The sequence below is a fragment of the Salvelinus namaycush genome, chromosome 10 (assembly GCF_016432855.1).
Source record: "Salvelinus namaycush isolate Seneca chromosome 10, SaNama_1.0, whole genome shotgun sequence".
Lineage (NCBI taxonomy): Eukaryota > Metazoa > Chordata > Actinopteri > Salmoniformes > Salmonidae > Salvelinus > Salvelinus namaycush.
Genome location: NC_052316.1, coordinates 33707899 through 33731145, shown reverse-complemented (window position 1 = coordinate 33731145; position 23247 = coordinate 33707899). Strand labels below are relative to the sequence as shown.

General features: G+C 45.6%; 1 protein-coding gene across 3 annotated transcripts in view; it reads right to left on the bottom strand.

Moving 5' to 3' along the window:
* LOC120054545 (pre-B-cell leukemia transcription factor 1) overlaps nt 1-23247 on the bottom strand; it is a 92674-nt gene that overhangs the window by 18810 nt on the left and 50617 nt on the right. The gene's annotated exons all lie outside the window — the stretch shown is intronic.

The following is a 23247-nucleotide window of genomic DNA, read 5'->3' as shown; positions in this document are numbered from 1 at the left end:
ACTACGAGACCGTCCCTCCAATTAAGGTACCACCAGCCGCCTGTGGAATAGGGTGCCATGTGGGACACACACTCTGTGTCGGTGACATCATTGGTATCTTAGACGCCATATGTCAGTATTGGGACACAATGAACTGTGGATAATGGTGGTTTTGTACTTGATTTCAAGTTCAGTCTGTAAATGTAACGTTGCAAACACACACTAATTAATGCTCTTACAGTGGTGGTAGGTTACTATTCTTACAATACCGTAACAGCGATGTTGTGTAAGGATCTGGGCAACAGCTGAAACCTGTCATTGAGCGATAGTGGGCAGTGAGAGGTCAGAAACAGAGCACTGGACTTGGCAGTGTGTGTGGAGTGGCAGAGCCAAGGTATATTCATGCTGTTCTCTTTCCTTCCTCTAGAGGTCTCCCTTGCTGTTCTTTAGGGTAGACATGACCAACCTTCCATGTTCACAAATGACACAGATGCTACGTCCTCCTACTATTCAAGAGCCATGAGTCTATCCATTCCAATTACAAACACCTTCTCTCACTGTCCATGAATTCAAATGGTTAACAGGGAAGACAAGTGCATCAAAAGCAGCAAACACAATGTCATTACTTCCAAGGCTACAGCCACTTATGCAGTGTGTGTATATGACTTACTGACTTTAAGGCCAATGTGTGTCGATTGCCATTTAAAATGTAACACTCCTTACATGTCTCATTGTCTCTGAATGAAAGGGGACAGGCAGGGAACACTTCATTAATCCAGAGACAATGGGAGTAGCCTGGTGCATTAACCCCAGACTAGACCGCTGCCCCAGCCCTGGGATGGGCTGGCTAGCTGACTGGCTGGCTGGGCTGTGTGGGGTGTCAGCGGGATGAGAAAGAGGCCGGCTGTACAGCCAGAGGGAGGGTATCCCCGCCGCTCTTCCCTACACCCCCCCCCCCCCCCCCCCCTACACCCACTCCCTTTAACTAGACTGGAAATGCAAATGCTGTGATAGTTGATGAGTGGGAGAGAGAAGAAGAGGTCAGGGGTTCAGGCCGTGGGCCCAGCGGGAGGTAGATGGAGTCGCGTTGCCTAGTAGATTAAGTATATGGGGGAGCATTGGGAAGCGCTGGTCTAGGGGCTGGGGGGGGGGGATCTGGAATGGGAAACCCCTGGTTGTGTGCATTTGGAATGGCACCATATTGCCCTGGTCAAAAGGAGTGCACTATACAGGGAATAGCGTACCATTTCAGATCCTGTCTGGTGCATTTCTAAAGCCAAATGATGTGATCCAAAACTCTAATAGGCATGTCCATACTAGTTAATATATATGTAGAAGTCCTACTCCCCTACCACAGTACCTGCTCCTCTACCACAAGGCCTGCTCCCCTACCACAAGACCTGCTCCCCTACCACAAGCCCTGCTCCCCTACCACAAGACCTGCTCCCCTACCACAGGTCCTACTCCCCTACCACAAGACCTGCTCCCCTACCACAAGACCTGCTCCCCTACCACAGGACCTACTCCCCTACCACAGGTCCTACTCCCCTACCACAAGACCTGCTCCCCTGCCACAGGTCCTACTCCCCTACCACAGGGCCTGCTCCCCTACCACAAGACCTGCTCCCCTACCACAGGTATTACTCCCCTACCACAGGACCTGCTCCCCTACCACAGGGCCTGCTCCCCTACCACAGGACCTGCTCCCCCACGACAGGTCCTACTCCCCTACCACAAGACCTGCTCCCCTACCACAAGACCTGCTCCCCTACCACAAGTCCTGCTCTCCTACCACAGGTCCTACTCCCCTACCACAAGACCTGCTCACCTACCACAGTACCTGCTCCCCTACCACAAGACCTGCTCCCCTACCACAAGACCTGCTCCCCTACCACAAGACCTGCTCCCCTACCACAGGGACTGCTCCCCTACCACAGGGACTGTTCCCCTACCACAGGACTTGCTCCCCTACCACAAGACCTGCTCCCCTACCACAAGACCTGCTCCCCTACCACAGGGACTGTTCCCCTACCACAGGACCTGCTCCCCTACCACAAGACCTGCTCCCCTACCACAGGACCCCCCCCCCCCCCCCCCACCACCACCACAAGACCTGCTCCCCTACCACAGGGACTGTTCCCCTACCACATGACCTGCTCCCCTACCACAAGACCTGCTCCCCTACCACAGGACCTGCTCCCCTACCACAAGACCTGCTCCCCTACCACAAGACCTGCTCCCCTACCACAAGACCTGCTCCCCTACCACAGGGACTGTTCCCCTACCACAGGACCTGCTCCCCTACCACAAGACCTGCTCCCCTACCACAGGACCTGCTCCCCTACCACAATACCTGCTCCCCTACCACAGGATCTGCTCCCCTACCACAAGACCTGCTCCCCTACCACAGGGCCTGCTCCCCTACCACAAGACCTGCCCCCCACCACAAGACCTGCTCCCCTACCACAGGTCCTGTTCCCCTACCACAGGTCCTACTCCCCTACCACAGGTCCTGTTCCCCTACCACAGGTCCTGTTCCCCTACCACAGGGACTGTTCTCCTACCACAGGTCCTGCTCCCCTACCACAGGGACTGTTCCCCTGCCACAGGACCTGCTCCTCTACCACAGGTCCTACTCCCCTACCATAAGTACTTCTCCCCTACTACAGTAACACTGAGGAGTGTACTAGAGCAACACATTTCCTGTGGTTACCACCACCTCATAAATACTGAATCGGTAAAGTGAGTGTGAAACAGGGTTGAAAGACTGTAAAATATTATAACCCGGTGAAAAAATGTGTAGCACCATATCGTCACCTATAATTGTTCATAGGATCATACCACAGGAATACATTTGTGGAATAGTGTGAAAGATTCAGAGAACAGATAGATACTTTACTACTTACTGTGTGCAAGGTAAAATACATTTTGGAATATGAGTAAACCCGGATGACTAAACCAAGTCTTTTGTTTACTGCAAGTTCACATGATCCTCCCTGTCCCTTGGTTAAAGGACACGGATAAAGAGTTCCCACTAAATCACACATTTAACAGCATTTCGGGACTCAAAGAGCACACAAAAGCTAGGGAGGAACCTCTTTTCCTTGCCACTTCTCAGATGTTTGCAGCTGAAAACTAAGGCTCACGGATTTCTTCCCAAAGTCATAAAATGTCTAGACTGTCAAATGAAAATGGAACATAAAGGCTGTGTCCCAAATGACACCCTATTCACTTTATACTGCACTACTTTTGACCAGAACAAGTAGTGTACTATATAGGGAATAGGGGGCCATTTGGGACACACACCAAGAATTCCCTCCTGCGTTCACGCAATGATTCGATTCTCATCTGCCAAGTCTCGAGCTTAACATTCACAGTGTTTATTTTACTTGGCCTGAAGTACTTCCCCCATCAGTCTTATAAGATAGCGACCGTTTCACTGCAGGTCAGAGCTTCTAAGATCTTGTTCGTAGAAAAAAAGATAGAGGGGAAATACTTGATCCACATTTAGAGAGTGAACTAAGGAAAACGGTCTGGCAACAAAACGCACCAGAAAAATGTAAGATGCAGTTGATACTGTAGTAGAAAGTATTTATTTGTGGAAGGTTATAGGCTAGGGAGACATGAATAATACTATTTTTGTATGAATAAATACAAAATGTGAAATTTAGTTAGCATAATCTGAACATTCCTTTAGCTACAAAGACATAATTGTTTTTGGAGCAATACAATAGCTACACGATACTGTCACTGTTCCACCCCTTAATTCCCCCTTAATATCTGTCTCCTGGTTTCACCTTGGAGTTATTTAGCCATTTGGTTAACACAGCCAGGAACCCCAGAGGAGCATTATCAGGCAGTATGATAGACAGAACCAAAGGACCTGCTGCAGTGTGTGTCTGCCTCAAAGGATATTGGAGTATATTTAGGTATGTGTAATATAATTGACAATATTGGAGTTCTTTGGGTATTTGGTTTCCATAGACAGGAAGCCCATAGGAGCAGCAGGCAGAACCAGGGAGCTGGGACATGCCTTGTGTCTGGCTGCATCTGTCTGGTCTGAAGAGGATGCTGCCCTGATGGAGGCAAATTGTGATTTATTTATTCCGCCCTGAACCTAAAGCACATAATTAAAACCAGGGAATGGATTATCTTAAACAAATAAAATGAATAAAGAAAAGAAAGAAGGGAGGGGGAACAACATGCTTCTGTAAAACCGTCTTTGCTGTGGGTTATAATTACACGAGTCAATGAGAGCCACTTTATTGGCTAATGGCAGGCTAATTGATTCATCCTAATGTTTCCCAGCCATGGGTCTGTTCTGCTCTGCTTCAGACCTGGGTTAAAATACTATTTGAAATAATTTAGCTGGGCATGATTGAGCTTGTGAGGCGCAATAGACCAACACAAAACTGCTAATTCCCGGCAGGCTAAAGCAAACAATAAAAGTATTTGAAAGATTTCAAATAGCATTTGAACCCGGGTCCTCTCCCTGTCCAATAGTGCTGCTGAACTTACTTAGCCACCAATGAGGGTTCTCAGAGGGATAAACAATTAGCCCCCCCTCCTTCTATCTCCCCTCCTCCTTCTTCTTTTTTTTGTGTGTGTGTGTGTGTTTGTTTGTTTGTTTGTTTGTTTGTTTGTTTGTTTGTTTGTTTGTTTGTCTGTGTGTGTGTGTGCATTCCTCTCCACCGGCGTCTCCCTTTATGCCTGCTGTAACGATCGTCATATTCTTCTGACGAGGAATAGGAAAGATCGGACCAAACTGCAGCGTGGTACGTGTCCATGTTAAATTTATTACAACTGAACACTGAATACAAAATAACAAAAGTGAAACAACGAAAATCGAAACAGTCCTATCAGGTGACACACAACACAAAACAGGAAACAACTACCCATAAACACAGGTGGGAACAGGCTACCTAAGAATGGTTCTCAATCAGAGACAACGATTGACAGCTGCCTCTGATTGGGAACCATACCAGGCCAAACACATAGAAATACAACACACAGAACAAAACATAGAATGAAAAACATAGAATAGCCACCGCAACTCACGCCCTGACCAAACCAAAATAGAGACATAAAAAAGGAACTAAGGTCAGGACGTGACAGTACCCTCCGCCCACCCAAAGGTGCGGACTCCAGCCGCAAAACCTGAACCTATAGGGGAGGGTCTGGGCAGGCATTTCACCGCAGTGGCGGCTCTGGTGCGTGACGTAGACCCCACTCCACCTTAGTCTTGGCCCACTTAGGTGGCGCCTCTGGAGTGGCGACCCTCGCCGCCGACCCCGGACTGGGGACCCTTACAGTGGGCCCCGAATAGGAGGGAGACTCTGGCAGCGCCGGACAGGCGGGAGACTCTGGCAGCGCCGGACAGGCCGGAGACTCTGGCAGCGCCCGACAGGCGGGAGACTCTGGCAGCGCCGGACAGGCGGGAGACTCTGACAGCGCCGGACAGGCGGGAGACTCTGGAAGCGCCGGACAGGCGGGAGACTCTGGAAGCGCCGGACAGGCGGGAGACTCTGGCAGCGCCGGACAGGCGGGAGACTCTGGCAGCACCGGACAGGCGGGCGGCTCTGGCAGCTCCGGACTGACGGGCGGCTCTGGTAGCTCCGGACTGACGGGCGGCTCTGGGAGCTCCGGACTGACGGGCGGCTCTGATAGCTCCGGACTGGAGAGAGAACCTGGAGGGAGGAGACGGAGAGACAGCCTGGTGCGTGGGGCTGCCACAGGACCCACCAGGCTGGGGAGACCTACAGGAGGCATGGTGCGTGGAGGAGGCACCGGATGAACCGGGCTGTGGGGGAGCACTGGAGATCTGGTGCATATCACTCGCACCTCTCCCTTAGGCTCAATGCCCACTTTCGCCCGGCACGGGCGGAGCGCAGGCATAGGGCGAACTGCACCCTCCCAGCGCCCCGGAGACACAGCACGCAGAGCCGGCGCAGGATACCCTGGCTGGATGCCCACTCTTGCATGGCACTTGCGGGGGGCTGGCCTATAGCGCTCCGGGCTAAGAGCGCGCACTGGCGACACTGTGCGCTTCACCGCATAACACGGTGCCTGACCAGTACTACGCTTCTTCCGGTAAGCACGGGGAGTTGGCTACGGTCTCTCGCCTGACTCCGCCAATCTCCCCGATGCCCCCCAAAATTTTTACCACGCTGCTTGGTCCGTTTGTGGTGGGTAGTTCTGTAATGATCGTCTTCTTCTTCTGACGAGGAATAGGAAAGATCGGACCAAACTGCAGCGTGGTACGTGTCCATGTTAAATTTATTACAACTGAACACTGAATACAAAATAACAAAAGTGAAACAACGAAAATCGAAACAGTCCTATCAGGCATAAAAAAGGAACTAAGGTCAGGACGTGACACCTGCACAGTATAATATTCTGCCTGTCTATGTATGTATGTATCTATGTATCTATCTATGTATCTATCTATCTATCGCCCTCTCTCTCAATGTCCATTCAATTCAATTCAAGGGGCTTTATTGGCATGGGAAACATATGTTCACATCGCCAAAGCAAGTGAAGTAGATAATATACAAAAGTGAAATAAACAATAAAAATGAACAGAAAACATTACATTCACAGAAGTTCCAAAAGAATAAAGACATTACAAATGTCATATTATGTATATATATAGTGTCCAGGCAGGTGTTTGTCCCCCTGTATGCTGAGGGTGTCAGGTTCTTGTCCGGTTCTGGCATTTAGGTCGCCATAGACTAGTACATGTCCCTGAGCCTGGAAATGATTGATTTCCCCCTCCAGGATGGAGAAGATGTCTTCATTAAAGTATGGGGATTCTAGTGGGGGGATATAGGTAGCACACAGGAGGACATTTTTCTATGTTAAGATCATTTCCTTTTGAATTTCTAGCCAAATATGAAATGTTCTTGTTTTGATTAAATTAATGGAGTGAGTTACAGTTGAAGTCGGAAGTTGACATACATTTAGGTTGGAGTCATTAAAACTCGTTTTTCAACCAATTTGAATATATAAACACTTAGACCAGAGTTTAATCAATTTCAGTCCAGTTACAGTCGGAAGTTTACATACACTTAGGTTGGAGTCACTAAAACTCGTTTTTCAACCACTCCACATATTTCTTGTTAACAAACTATAGTTTTGGCAAGTTGGTTAGGACATCTACTTTGTGCATGACACAAGTAATTTTTCCAACAATTGTTTACAGACAGATTATTTCACTTATAATTCACTGTATCACAATTCCAGTGGGTCAGAAGTTTACATACACTAAGTTGACTGTGCCTTTAAACAGCTTGGAAAATTCCAGAAAATGGTGTCATGGCTTTAGAAGCTTCTGACAGGCTAATTGACATCATTTGAGTCAATAGGAGGTGTACCTGTGGATGTATTTCAAGGCCTACCTTCAAACTCAGAAAAATTATTCTATACCTCCACAAGTCTGGTTCATCCTTGGGAGCAATTTCCAAACACCTGAAGGTACCACATTCATCTGTACAAACAATAGTACGCAAGTATAAACACCATGGACCACGCAGCCATCATACCGCTCAGGAAGGAGACGCGTTCTGTCTCCTAGAGATGAACGTACTTTGGTGCGAAAAGTGCAAATCAATCCCAGCACAACAGCAAAGGACCTTGTGAAGATGCTGGAGGAAACAGGTACAAAAGTATCTATATCCACAGTAAAACAAATCCTATATCGACATAAACAGAAAGGCCGCTCAGCAAGGAAGAAGCCACTGCTCCAAAACCGCCATAAAAAAGCCAGATTACGGTTTGCAACTGCACATGGGGACAAAGATCGTACTTTTGGGAGAAATATCCTCTGGTCTGATGAAACAAAAATAGAACTGTTTGGCAACAATGACCATTGTTATGTTTAGAGGAAAAAGGGGGAGGCTTGCAAGCCGAAAAACACCATCCCAACCGTGAAGCACAGGGGTGGCAGCATCATGTTGTGGGGGTGCTTTGCTGCAGGAGACACTAGTGCACTTCACAAAATAGATGGCATCATGAGGAAGGAAAATTATGTGGATATATGATAAAATAATTTATATGTCTAAAGATAATGATTAAATAATTCCACTCTGAAACCATATAATTGTATGAAATTTATTAGAATCATAAAACTACACTGCTCAAAAAAATAAAGGGAACACTTAAACAACACAATGTAACTCCAAGTCAATCACACTTCTGTGAAATCAAACTGTCCACTTAGGAAGCAACACTGATTGACTATAAATTTCACATGCTGTTGTGCAAATGGAATAGACAAAAGGTGGAAATTATAGGCAATTAGCAAGACACCCCCAATAAAGGAGTGATTCTGCAGGTGGTGACCACAGACCACTTCTCAGTTCCTATGCTTCCTGGCTGATGTTTTGGTCACTTTTGAATGCTGGCGGTGCTCTCACTCTAGTGGTAGCATGAGACGGAGTCTACAACCCACACAAGTGGCTCAGGTAGTGCAGCTCATCCAGGATGGCACATCAATGCGAGCTGTGGCAAGAAGGTTTGCTGTGTCTGTCAGCGTAGTGTCCAGAGCATGGAGGCGCTACCAGGAGACAGGCCAGTACATCAGGAGACGTGGAGGAGGCCGTAGGAGGGCAACAACCCAGCAGCAGGACCGCTACCTCCGCCTTTGAGCAGGAGGAGCACTGCCAGAGCCCTGCAAAATGACCTCCAGCAGGCCACAAATGTGCATGTGTCTGCTCAAACGGTCAGAAACAGACTCCATGAGGGTGGTATGAGGGCCCGACGTCCACAGGTGGGGTTGTGCTTACAGCCCAACACCGTGCAAGACGTTTGGCATTTGCCAGAGAACACCAAGATTGGCAAATTCGCCACTGGCGCCCTGTGCTCTTCACAGATGAAAGCAGGTTCACACTGAGCACATGAGCACATGTGACAGACGTGACAGAGTCTGGAGACGCCGTGGAGAACGTTCTGCTGCCTGCAACATCCTCCAGCATGACCGGTTTGGCGGTGGGTCAGTCATGGTGTGTGGTGGCATTTCTTTGTGGGGCCGCACAGCCCTCCATGTGCTCGCCAGAGGTAGCCTGACTGCCATTAGGTACCGAGATGAGATCCTCAGAGCCCTTGTGAGACCATATGCTGACACATGCACATTTGTGGCCTGCTGGAGATAATTTTGCAGGGCTCTGGCAGTGCTCCTCCTGCTCAAAGGCGGAGGTAGCGGTCCTGCAGCTGGGTTGTTGACCTCCTACGGCCTCCTCCACGTCTCCTGATGTACTGGCCTGTCTCCTGGTAGCGCCTCCATGCTCTGGACACTACGCTGACAGACACAGCAAACCTTCTTGCCACAGCTCGCATTGATGTGCCATCCTGGATGAGCTGCACTACCTGAGCCACTTGTGTGGGTTGTAGACTCCGTCTCATGCTACCACTAGAGTGAGAGCACCGCCAGCATTCAAAAGTGACCAAAACATCAGCCAGGAAGCATAGGAACTGAGAAGTGGTCTGTGGTCACCACCTGCAGAATCACTCTTTTATTGGGGGTGTCTTGCTAATTGCCTATAATTTCCACCTTTTGTCTATTCCATTTGCACAACAGCATGTGAAATTTATTGTCAATCAGTGTTGCTTCCTAAGTGGACAGTTTGATTTCACAGAAGTTTGATTGACTTGGAGTTACATTGTGTTGTTTAAGTGTTCCCTTTATTTTTTTGAGCAGTGTATAATCTGATGATGTGTGTAGTTTTAGTCAGAATTAGAACAAGGACCTTTTGTTCCTTTTTAGTATGTAAGCAGGGTGCAAGTGGGAAACAAATGATCAGAGGAGCTATCGACAGACAAGTTGTACTACTGTGTTCCTTACAGGACATTCTGTCTTCACCCATGGAGGGGAGAAACTGTTAGGCTTGCAGAAAATTATGAAACATGTTGCAGATTAAACAATGTATCTGTGTAGTGGAAAAACACAGACTGTCTGAGCAAGGCATGGCTTAAGATTTGAACTTGTTTGTGTGTGTTATAAAGACTGGGTTTGCATTTTTGATGTTAGAACGTTCACGTGAATAAACATTTTTGACTATTGTAAACTGGGACTCTTGTCTGTATCATTCAACCAGAATCTTACAAACTCTGGGTTGCAGACTGAGTAGATTAATTGAAGTTAATGAACATTGATAACAAAATTCTCATAACAATATATTGAAGCAACATCTCAAGACATCAGTCAGGAAGTTAAAGCTTGGTTGCAAATAGGTCTTCCAAATGGACAATGACCCCAAGCAAACTTCCAAAGTTGTGTGCAAAATGGCTTAAGGACAACAAAGTCAAGGTATTGGAGTGGCCATCACAAAGCCCTGACCTCAATCCTATAAAAAAAATTGTGGGCAGAGCTGAAAAAGCATGTGCGAGCAAGGAGGCCTACAAACCTTACTCAGTTACACCAGCTCTGTCAGGAGGAATGGGCCAAAATTCCCCCAACTTATTGTGGGAAGCATGTGGAAGGCTACCCGAAACATTTGACCCAAGTAATCAATTTAAAGGCAATGCTACCAAATACTAATTGAGTGTATGTAAACTTCTGGCCCACTGGGAATGTGATGAAATAAATAAAAGCTGAAATAAATCATTCTCTCTATTATTCTGACATTTCACATTCTTAAAATCAAGTGGTGATCCTAACTGACCTAAAACAGGGAATTTCTACTTGGATTAAACGTCAGGAATTGTGAAAAACTGAGTTTAAATGTATTTGGCTAAGGTGTATGTAAACTTCCGACTTCAACTGTAGGTCTGCTCTATACAAAATTAGTATAGCCCCCGAGTCCCTTCCTTGTTTCACACCTGGTAATTTGGTGGATGGGACTACCAGCTCTCTGTAACCTAGAGGGCAAACAGATCTCTCTCTCTCTATCTCTCTCTCTCTCTATCAATTCAATTCAAGGGGCTTTATTGGCATGGGAAACATATGTTAACATTGCCAAAGCAAGTGAGGTAGATAATATACAAAAGTGAAATAAACAAAAATTAACAGTTAACATTACACATACAGAAGTTTCAAAAGAATAAAGACATTACAAATGTCATATTATGTATATATACAGTGTTGTAACGATGTACAAATGGTTAATGTACAAGAGGGAAACTAAATATGCATAAATATGTGTTGTATTTACATTGGTGTTTGTTTTTCACTGGTTGACCTTTTCTTGTGGAAACAGGTCAAAAATCTTGTTGCTGTGATGGCACACTGTGCTATTTCACCCAGTAGATATGGGAGTTTATCAAAATCGGGTTTGTTTTCGAATTCTTTGTGGATCTGTGTAATCTGAGGGAAATATGTGTCTCTAATATGGTCATACATTGGGCAGGAGGTTAGGAAGTGCAGTTCAGTTTCCACCTCATTTTGTGGGCAGTGTACACATAGCCTGTCTTCTCTGGAGAGCCATGTCTGCCTACGGCGGCCTTTCTCGATTGGTCTAATTGTGTTGCTGTCTTGGGGCTCTGTGGGGTGTGTTTGTGTTTGTGAACACCGTATTTTCCATTAATAAATGACCCAGGTGCAGACTGGCTAGTGGATTTCTGTGATGACACCATCGTTGGATGTTGAAATATAAATTGAACTGCTAGAATGAAGCAGTAGATCATTTCAGCTTAACCCTGAGTTTGGGGCCAGCCTTAATTGAACAAGGACAAGGAACACATCTCCCTCCTCTTTCTGAGAGACTGAAGCGTGTCAGAGAGGAGGGGAGAAGAGGACAGGAGGAGATCAGCTGTGGGAGGCTATATGAGGCAGGGTATAACCAGGCAGCTAGTACAGTAAGGGAAATATTTACTTGACTCTATAGGCCACTGTATGTTTAATTGACAAAATAAATATCCTTCACATGTTTTATCACAGTTACAACAGTTAATAGACATCCAAAATAGTTCGATTGAAAAACATAGACAAACTGGGGGAATATAATACATATGAATATTAGAGGTTATAACTTCTATCCTCCAAAAATATACTAGCTTTGTTTCTGTCAGTGTTTGGACGATATTTGGGAGTGTATCAAAGCATTCTGGAAGGGGGATTAAGCTCTAGCTAGCTCTCTTCCAGGACAGCGCCTGCCTGCCTGCCTGCCTGCCTGCCTGCCTGCCTGCCTGCCTGCCTGCCTGCCTGCCTGCCTGCCTGCCTGCCTGCCTGCCTGCCTGCCTGCCTGCCTGCCTGCCTGCCAACCACCATCCGCGGTCCAGATATCGTATCCATCGGATTAAGTGAGGGAGACAAACCAACACCAATGACAGCGAGCGGGGCTGTCATAAGCTATTACCATATGTAATCCCATTCTAGATTTATCCGACATGTTAACAGGGAAGGTTGGCGTGGAAGCCTGCCATGGCAGTCTGATGATATGGGAAACGTTGATGTTAAATTAATGATGTTGGGTCGTTCAGTCACTGTTAGAGTGAAGCATGGTCAAGCTGGACCAGGGTGCCTCTGTTAACAGAGATGATGAGTCGCTGTGCAGCGGTCTCAAGCTGCATGAGCTGGCAGACAGACTGACAGAATGACAGACTGACAGACACCTTTGGAGCCTCTCCATTTTACATAAAGATACTGTAACATGATATGCGTGTTACGTCAGGGTCGGCAGCATGGGGAGCCGGCCAGAACTGACACCCAACACCAGTCAGGTGACCGTCGGCTGGCCGGTCCAGATATGCCCCATACTAGTCACCATGCACTGAACACACCCACACCCCCATATACAGTATGTATACTCATCTGGTCTGGCCTTAACACTGACTATGCTCTGCTCTGCCACTCACACTGAATAATGATTAGGGCATAGTATGGCACATTACAGTTAGCATACATAGCGCTGAGGATAGCATTATGAGAACAGGGTGAGGATGTGTTTAAGAAGCAGGTCATGTTCACTAGAGTAAATACACATAATTTATACACATTAGTGATACTGTACTGCATATGCAAATGATTTTGAGTAAATATTTTTTCCATTTGATAATATATAATATTAATTGTTTAAAAGAGATAAGATCAAAAAAATATAAAATATATTTAAAATGTCAGCATCATTTTGAAAAAAGCATATGTAGGATCAAATAAAAAAATGTTTAATTGACAGGCATAATGTGTATGTTTCCTAATGTTGCTCCCCCTCCTGAAGACAACTCATAAAAATATCACTGTTTCATCAAGTATATATATATATTTTTTAAATACAACATGGTGGTCTTTTTCATAATTAACCCTTTGTGGTGTGGTGGGCCTGTGGTGTGGTGGGCCTATGGTGTGGTGGGCCTATGGTGTGGTGGGCCTGTGGTGTGGTGGGCCTGTGGTTGGGGGCCTGTGGTGTGGTGGGCCTTTGGTGTAGTGAGCCTGTGGTGTGGTGGGCCTGTGGTGTGTTGGGCCTGTGGTGTGGTCGGCCTGTGGTGTGGTCGGCCTGTTGTGTGGTCGGCCTGTGGTGTGGTGGGCCTGTGGTGTGGTCGGCCTGTTGTGTGGTGGGCCTGTGGTGTGGTCGGCCTATGGTGTGGTCGGCCTGTGGTGTGGTCGGCCTGTGGTGTGGTCGGCCTGTGGTGTGGTCGGCCTGTGGTGTGGTGAGCCTGTCTAGATTAATTTACAGTGACAACATTGTGCCCTACAGTGGTGGGCCGTCAGGGCCAGCAAGGCCTTCTCTGCTGGCCTAAACATCATCAGAATATAATTTTTTTTTAAATAGATTTCCCCACAAATATGTATTAAATTATTCCCCAGAGTAAGAGTTATACTCTTCATTTCATAGCTTTCCTCTTGGTTGCACTGCTTCCAGCCCCAGGTTGAGATTTGGAGGGCTGGTCTTTATGTTAGATCTTTTATCCAATCATATTCAGCCATCATGTGTTGCCAGGGGTCTAAAATCTGCCCTCAGGCCTTCAGAATCAACAGTGCGGGCGCTTGTAGCTTAAAGTGAATGGAAATGAACATTTAGTGTCAACCAATCAGCTTTAGAGTTGGCTATTGTACGCCTGCTGGCTGGCTCCAGTGTTACACAGGAGCCAGCTAGCAGGCGTAGTGCGTGCACGTCTTTTGATTGGATTACCAATATTGAGAGGCAGGTCCTATGGGCAGGTCTATGCAGAACTTCAGAACTAGGAAACTGAATTTGATGAACGAATTCATTCGCGTACTACTAAGCTGTTTTTTCAATCCACAATGGCGGAAGGAGGAGAAGATATCGATTTGGTCGAGGATATAATTATAACGCCATTCTCAAGACGAACTTTTCAAGAAAAGTTAGACATTGTAAGGAGAGGTCGCCCGACGCCGACGCTACAAAGCCTGTCACAGGCGGGAAAGGGGTTCGTTCGCCACTTTCAAAGTTCCAACTACGATGGCTCACAGGCTCCTTACAAGCAATGGTGCTTTTGAAAACTTTTGGGGACACCCGAGTGGATCTACAGCTCAACGAACAAGCGCGCAGGGCAACGGAGCTGCACAATGAAAAGGTGAAGAAAAATAGGGAAATATTGAAAAGACTCATTGATTGTGTTCTTGCCTATTAGTTGAACTGTACTGTATTGTACTCTTCCCCTGCAATTCTCTGAATAAAAATGGCAATTTCAAGGTGACGCAACGCCTGGTTATATTGCGTTTCTGTCTAAATGTATAGTGTCTAGAGCCATGGCATCATAATGATGGTAATAAGAGGTGGATTAATTCAGGTGGGACTGTGTAGGACCTCACTGAAGGCCCAGGCCCCAGGCCCACGGCACGCCACTGGTGCCCTATGTGTTTGCATTGGTGATTCAGTGGGCACACTTCATTGTGGCTTTAACAGTTAATAAATTCCAGCAGCCCCCCCTCTCTCCCGACGCCAGCGAGGAGTGGGTGTTATGGTGGGCCTGTCACAAGGCAGCAGAGCTGAAGCGACAGCTACATGCTAATTCAACATCGGCATAATTCATTATTCAGTCATGAGGGTAGTGGAACGGAAAGGGAACCAACACACACCGGGAGGACAACGACAGGCCTGTTATGACCAGGCCAGGCCAACCCTTTAGTAGTGTGGTCTGTTCCCTCTCTGTGCCTTTATCAAAGCTGAAGCATGTAAACTGAGCCAGTTATCAGAGGTGAGGCTGCAGCTCATGGGTGATGCAGATAATAGTTTATAAAACATTAATCATCAGTATATTTAGTCAGAATACATCCATGAAAAATACAAATACACAGACATATAAAACACTTCTATTTATGATCGTGATCGTGATCAAATATGTTTAGTCAATAGCATTTGTTTTACAGGGTACCACATTTGATTTAAAATTCATAAAGGCCTACCTTTTATTAAATTGTAAATACAGTACAGTAGGCCTAACGTAACAGCAGTGAGAGAAAGAGCCTACTCATGCAACTTCAATGCCCATTAGTCACATCCAGGAAGATGTTAGATCAGACACACGAAAGGTGTTGAACTAACGGTGATATGTACCATAAGATAAAGGCTGAATTACAAGAATAATCCCCTGTGCTCTTCAGAAGGTGGCAGGCGTCGCATTAACCATTAGCTTTGATGCCTTCTTGTCCTTTAGTGTGGTCCCACAAGTTTGTGACCAGCAGTTCCAAAGTGAGTGGATCGCAGCGAGCACCAGCTATACTTAGTGAGCGTCCCAAATGGCACCCTATTCCCTATATAGAGCACCTCTTTTGACCAAGGTCATGCACTATATAGGGAATAGAGTGCCATTTGGGATGCATTCCTACACTTTGTTAGGGGCGACCGCTCCCCCTCTTCTTTCCTTACAGCCCAGCCACCTCTAATAATGGTAATTATAATCAGTACAAGCCGTAGTCGTAGCCGTAGCCAGGCCTAAGGGAGGGTAGTAATGATGTCCCTGCTGCAGTGGATAGACACTCGGCCCACCGCTCCTCTGAGCAGGGATCTTAAGTGAAAGGCATTCATAAGAAAAATGGTGTTCATTATTCAAAGGAGAGACAATATATTTGGCCTTGGGCCAAATACATTTGTTCTGTCTACCTCCTCTTCCTTTTATGAAGAAGCTTTCAATATATGATTTAGGATGCTTGATCTGATCTGATTGAGTTAATGGTGTAAGAAGAAGCCTGAGGCTTCATGGAGAGTCCTGCTATGTTAACATCTATGGAGCGATGTTTAAGAGTGACAACGTTGTCCAGGAAACAAGGGAATAGCAAGGAGTCACTATCTATTCTATCCATCTGATCAGTCCTGTTGACTGGTTTTGAGTGAGAAGCAATTAAAGGCTGATCAGTACACTTTAATAAGGGCTGTTCAAAACATCAAGAAAATTATTTTTTATTCGTCATAATAGCTGATATTGACAGTTGGTCGACTGTTCTGCAGCCAAACGATGATGATGACAGATTATATAATACAACAAATCTCTTCTACATGTCAACATATCCCAGTTGCCAGTGAATAGAGGAGCCAGTCAGTCAACTCTCTGTAGTGTTGTCCACGTTAGCGTCCAGGGAGCATGCACCAGACTGGGGCGCCTGCCCTGATCTAAGGGCCTGAGGGGGTGTGTTGAGTAGGACTGGGGCATGTCACTGGGCCATGTCATTCATGTTGGCCTCCCCACCCCTCCCTAACCGCCATCCCTTATTAAAGCCATTCCTTGAGGAGATCAGACGAGCATGTCACTGTCACTGTCACTGATGCCCCAAACCAGGCCAGACAGCTAAAGGTGACTGTGCACACTGCCACCATGAGCAAAGAGACCAAGCAGAGAGATCAGCACTCAGCCAATGTTTGGCCTCTACCAGATCTCTGTGATCCTCTTGTCAGTGTGAGTTAATGGAGCTCAAGTGGTTCTTTCTCCTCTCTGTCCTTCAGTGTGAGTGGACGGTCACAAAACCTTGCACTGTATACGTCTCTTTGACCCTGGGCACCCAAAATGACAGAGACTGAAGGATCAGCCTTCTTTAGGAATACTAGGAAGTACACCATAGATGGTTTGAAGGCAACTAATGATATAGAATAATTACCAATATCTTACAGACTGACAGTGCTGCTGCACAAGGTAAGGGGGTTCTTATAACGTTTACAAGGGTATCCTGAGTGTGTGGGGTAGGGTCTTTTAGATGTCACACGAGTGTGAGGGGAGTGTTCATGGGTAAAGTGGAAACAAGACGCCGTCCTCTCTCTGAAACGCCGGCAGCAGGCAGAGCAAGGCTGCCTCTCCTCCATCTGTTCCAGACCATTCCATATATCTGACTGTGGATAGGTCCCAAATGGCACCCTATTCCCGTTACATAGTACACTATTCTTTTGCCAGATGTCTATGGGCCCTGGTCAAAAGTACTGCACTATAAAGGGAATAGGGTGCCATTTGGGACACAGTATGTGTACACTTGGGTGGCATTTCTCATCCAGCACAGCTCTCTTACTGCCAACCAGTTTATGTAAAAGTGATTAACAGTAATTAATCCTTAATCACCATGATTAGCCAAGTCGCAGTAAATTAGTCCACATCTGGAGCAGATGAGGGCCTGTGAGTGAGAGTGAGAGAGAGTAGAGGCAGGCTGGAATGCTGACTGAGTCTGAGAGTAGAGGCAGGCAGGGATACTGTCTGAGTCTGAGAGTAGAGGCAGGCAGGGATACTGTCTGAGTCTGAGAGTAGAGGCAGGCAGGGATACTGTCTGAGTCTGAGAATAGAGGCAGGCTGGGAGGCTGTCTGAGTCCAAGTGAAGAGGCAGGCTGGGATGCTGTCTGAGTCCGAGAGTAGAGGCAGGCTGGGATGCTGTCTGAGTCCAAGAGTAGAGGCAGCCTGGGATGCTGTCTGAGCCCAAGAGTAGAGGCAGGCTGAGATGCTGTCTGAGTCCGAGAGTAGAGGCACACTAGGATGCTGTCTCAGTCCGAGAGTAGAGGCAGGCTGGAATGCTGTCTGAGTCCGAGAGTAGAGGCAGGCTGGGAGGCTGTCTGAGTCCAAGAGTAGAGGCAGGCTGGGATGCTGTCTGGGTCCAAGAGTAGAGTCAGGCTGGGATGCTGTCTGAGTCAGAGAGTAGAGGCAGGCTGGGATGCTGTTTGAGTCCAAGAGTAGAGGCACACTAGGATGCTGTCTCAGTCCGAGAGTAGAGGCAGGCCTGGGATGCTGTCTGAGTCCAAGAGTAGAGGCAGGCTGGGATGCTGTCTGAGTCCAAGAGTAGAGGCAGGCTGGGATGCTGTCTGAGTCCGAGAGTAGAGGCAGGCTGGGATGCTGTCTCAGTCCAAGAGTAGAGGCAGACTAGGATGCTGACTGAGTCCAAGAGTTGAGGGAAACTAAGGTGCTGTCTGAGTCCGGCTAGCCTGCAGCCTTTACTGAAATGAAGCCTATCAGGTACAGGAAGTGTTGCTGCATATTGATGAGCTATCGTGTATATACTGTATATGCTCAAACACAATCAGACACACATTGCTTTTGGCATTAGGTAATCCCATTGTCTTGCTAGCTATATATAGGCTATACACTAAATCAAATCAATCAAATCACATTTTATTTGTCACATGCGCCGGATGCAGCAGGCGTAGACCTTACCGTGAAATGCTTACTTACAAGCCTTAACCAACAATGCAGTTTTAAGAACAATATTAGGACTAACTTATTCCTTGCCACCCATTCTGAAACGAGCTGCAGCTCTTTGTTAAGTGTTGCAGTCATTTCAGTTGCTGTAGTAGCTGATGTGTATAGTGTTGAGTCATCCGCATACATAGACACTCTGGCTTTACTCAAAGCCAGTGTCATGTCATTAGTAAAGATTGAAAACAATAAGGGGCCTAGACGGCTGTCTTGGGGAATTCCTGATTAGACCTGGATTAAGTTGAACACCCTCTGTGTTCTGTTAGACAGGTAACTCTTTATCCACAATATAGCAGAGGGTGTAAAGCCATAACACATCAATTATTCCAGCAGCAGACTATGATCGATATTGTCAAAAGCTGCACTGAAGTCTAACAAAATAGCCACCACAATCTTTTTATCATCAATTTCTCTCAGCCAATCATCAGTCATTTGTGTAAGTGCTGTGCTTGTTGAATGTCCTTCCCTATCAGTGTGCTGTCTGTTGTCAATTGATTACTGTAAAATAAAATTGTATCTGGTCAAACACAATTTTTCCCAAAACTTTACTACGGGTTGGTAACAGGTTGATTGGTCGGCTATTTGAGCCAGTTAAGGGGGTTTACCATTCTTAGGTAGCGGAATGACTTTTGCTTCCCTCCTGGCACCTATAGTAGTTTGTGCCAGGCACACCAGGTTGCTATGTGTATCAAGAATGGTCCACCACCCAAGGACATCCAGCTAACTTGACACAACTGTTGGAAGCATCGGAGTCAACATGGGCCAGCATCCCTGTGGAACACTTTCGACACCTTATAGAGTCCATGTCTGACGAATTGAGGCTGTCCTGAGAGCAAAACGGGGTACAACTCAATATTAGGAAGATGTTTCTGATGTTTTGTACACTCAGAGGACATACATAACATGTTGTAATTGTGTGTCCCAAGAGAGCATATCTCTAGAGATTCCAAAGTGAGAAAACATCAGAGATCCCATTTTCTTAACCCAACTACTTTAAATCCATATCCACATTATAAATGATATACTGACCTTCAGCATGCATTACAAACAGACACAGCAAAGCATGTTCCCCCACATTCATTATTGAACAAGGACACACACACATACACGTGCACATGCATGCATTCACACACACAGACTTTCAAACACACCTCTCGCTCTCTGCACTGTCGTGCCCATGCTGCATTCTTGATTGTCTGTGATGCCTGAAGATGTCTCTGTTCATGCTACACCTGAGTCCCCTTAAGAGTGAGTATGTAAATGTGCACAGCATGGTGCTTGGGCAAGCTGCAGACTAATCAGTAGATCTGAGACTGGTAGAGCTCCACCTGTTCCTCCCCCTCCTCCCCCTGTTATTTTTTATTTAAATTTCAATTGAATTCAATTTAAGGGCTTTATTGGAATGATTTAACATTGCCAAAGCAAGTGAAGTAGATAATAAACAAAAGTAAAATAAACAATACAAATGAACAGTAAACATTACAGTCACAGAAGTTCCAAAAGAATAAAGACATTTCAAATGTCATATTATGTCTATATACAATGCTGTAACGATTAGGAGTTCCATTAGGAGTTCCATAGAGTGGCGCACATTTCCCCCAAGTTTGGCCGGGGTAGGCCGTCATTGTAAATAAGAATTTGTTCTTAACTGACTTGCATAGTTAAATAAATAGAAATACAAAGTTACCTGTGGCTCTGATGTTCAGGAAGAGGTATGTATAGTTTTTTGTGTGCTCTAGGGCAACGGTGTCTAGATGGAATTTGTATTTGTGGCCCTGGCAACTGGACATTTTTTGGAACACCATTATTTTGGTCTTACTGTTGTCTGCATATTTGATCATTTCATTGAGGATACCATCAACTCCACAGGCCTTTTTGGGTTGTAGGGTTTTTATTTTGTCCTGTAGTTCATTCAATGTAATTGGAGAATCCAGTGGGTTCTGGTAGTCTTTAGTAGTTGATTCTAAGATTTTTCTTTGATCATGTACATGTTTTAGCTGTTCTTTGTTATAGGGCCAAAAAGATTGTAGAAGTGGTTTACCCATACATCTCCATTTTGGATAGATAACTCTTTGTGTTGTTGTTTGTTTAGTGTTTTCCAATTTTCCAAGAAGTGGTTAGAGTCTATGGATTCTTCAATTATATTGAGCAGATTTCTGACGTGCTGTTCCTTCTTTTTCCGTAGTGTATTTCTGGATTGTTTTAGTGATTCACTACGAAGGCGTAGACTCAGGTTTTCTGGGTCTCTAAGTTCTTGGTTTCTCAATTTCTTTCTTGGGTATTTGCATTCTTCATCAAACCATTTGTCATTGTTGTTAATTGTCTTCAGTTTTGTGTTTGACAGTTTTACATTTAATAGGGAAGCTGAGAGGTCAAATACACAGTTTAGGTTTTCTACTGCCAAGTTTACACCTTCACTATTACAGTGGAACTTTTTGTTCAGGAAGTTGTCTAAAAGGGATTGAATTTATTGTTGCCTAATTGTTTTTGGTAGGTTTCCACACTACATTCCTTCAGGGGTACGAGCAATGCCGTTGGGGGTACGCCAAATAAAAATGTGTTTAACTTTTTCTTTAAATCTATATATATATATTTTTTTATTTTAAATTTTCCTTCACATTTTCAAACAGTCCATTTATAATTTCCAACGGGCTATACATTTGGGTGAGTTTTTTCTCTCGCCTGAGTAGCCTTGTTTCACTGCCAAAAATAAAATGAAACCATCTAGTGTTCAGCAAAATAACAACACAATGTCAAATACAGGTAGCCTAGTCAAATAATTAACATCCAATTACATTAACCGTTACTCTCTCTCGGGAATTCCACTAATGGTCCGTATATTGCCAAACATAGCTGCTGCTCATGTTGGTATCTGTACTGATGGCACAAAAGCCATGACAGGGAGATATAGTGGAGTGGTAACGCATGTGCAAGCAGTTGCTCCCGACGCCACTTGTGTACACTGCAGCATCCACAAGAGGCTCTTGCTGCCAAGGGAATGCCTGACAGCCTGAAATACGTTTTGGACACTACAGTGAAAATGGTTAACTTTGTTAAAGCAAGGCCCCTGAACTCTCATGTATTTTCTGCACTATGCAATGATATGGGCAGCGACCATGTAACACTTTTACAACATACAGAAGTGGGCTGTTTATCAAGGGGCAAAGTATTGACACGTTTTTTTGAATTGAGAGACGAGCTTAGTTTTCTTTACTGACCATCATTTTTACTTGTCTGACTGCTTGCACGATGACGTGATTCTTCCACGACTGGCCTATCTGTGTGATGTTTTTCTCACCCGAATGAACAGAATCTAGGATTACAGGGACTCTCCGCAACTATATTCAATGTGCAGGACAAAATTGAGGCTATGATTAAGAAGTTGGAGCTCTTCTCTGTCTGCATTAAAAAGGACACCACACAGGTCTTTCCATCATTGTATGATTTTTTGTGTGCAAATGAACTCAAGCTTACGGACAATGTCAAATGTGATACAGCGAAGCACCTGAGTCAGTTGGATGCGCAATTACGCAGGTACTTTCCCGAAATGGATGACACAAACAACTGAATTCGTTATCCCTTTTATTCCCTGCCTCCAGTCCACTTACTGATATCTGAACAAGAGAGCCTCATCAAAATTGCAACAAGCGGTTCTGTGAAAATTGAATTTAATCAGAAGCCACTGCCAGATTTCTGGATTGAGCTGTGTTCAGAGTATACTGCCTTGACAAATCATGCTGTTAAGACACTGATGCCCTTTGCAACCACGCACCTATGTGAGAGTGGATTCTCGGCCCTCAGGCACAGACTGTGTGTGGAAAATGATTTAATGATGAGACTCTCGCAAATACAACCCAACACTGCAGAGTTATGTGCATCCTTTCAAGCACACCCTTCTCATTAACCTGTGGTGAGTTATTCACAATTTTCAATGAACAAATAAGGTTCTATATGTAAGATGGTTAAATAATGAGCAAAATGATTGATTATTATTATATTATTATTTGTGCCCTCGTCCTATAAGAGCTCTTTGTCACTTCCCACGAGCCGGGTTGTGACAAAAACTCACACTCATTCTTATGTTTAATAAATCTATTGTATAGTGTGTGTGTGGCAGGCTTACAATCATGGCAAAAAAACAACATTTAAGAGTGCGCTGTCCCTGGTGCTAGAGGGGATACGCAGCTGGAAGTTGAATGTTTGAAGGAGTACGGGACTATAAAATGTTTGGGAACCACTGATCTATAGTATTTCTTAATATTATTCAGTTCCTTTGGCTTTGATGCTTCATGATTGAGTATTGCTCTGTTCAAGTAGACTGGGATTTAGCTGTGATCTGATAGGGGTGTCAGTGGGCTGACTGTGAATGCTCTGAGAGACTCTGGGTTGAGGTCAGTGATAAAGTAGTCAACAGTACTACTGCCAAGAGATGAGCTATAGGTGTACCTACCATAGGAGTCCCCTCGAAGCCTACCATTGACTATGTACATACCCAGGGTGCGACAGAGCTGCAGGAGTTGTGACCTAGGAGGGCACATGCTGTCACCTCCAGGCAGGTGTTTGTCCCCCTGTGTGCTGAGAGTGTCAGGTTCTTGTCCAGTTCTGGCATTTAGGTCGCCACAGACTAGTACATGTCCCAGAACCTATTTTCCGTCTCCCCCGGTGTGCTTCCCTCCCTGTGCCTCCTCCTTCCCGATAGGCTTCAGTCTC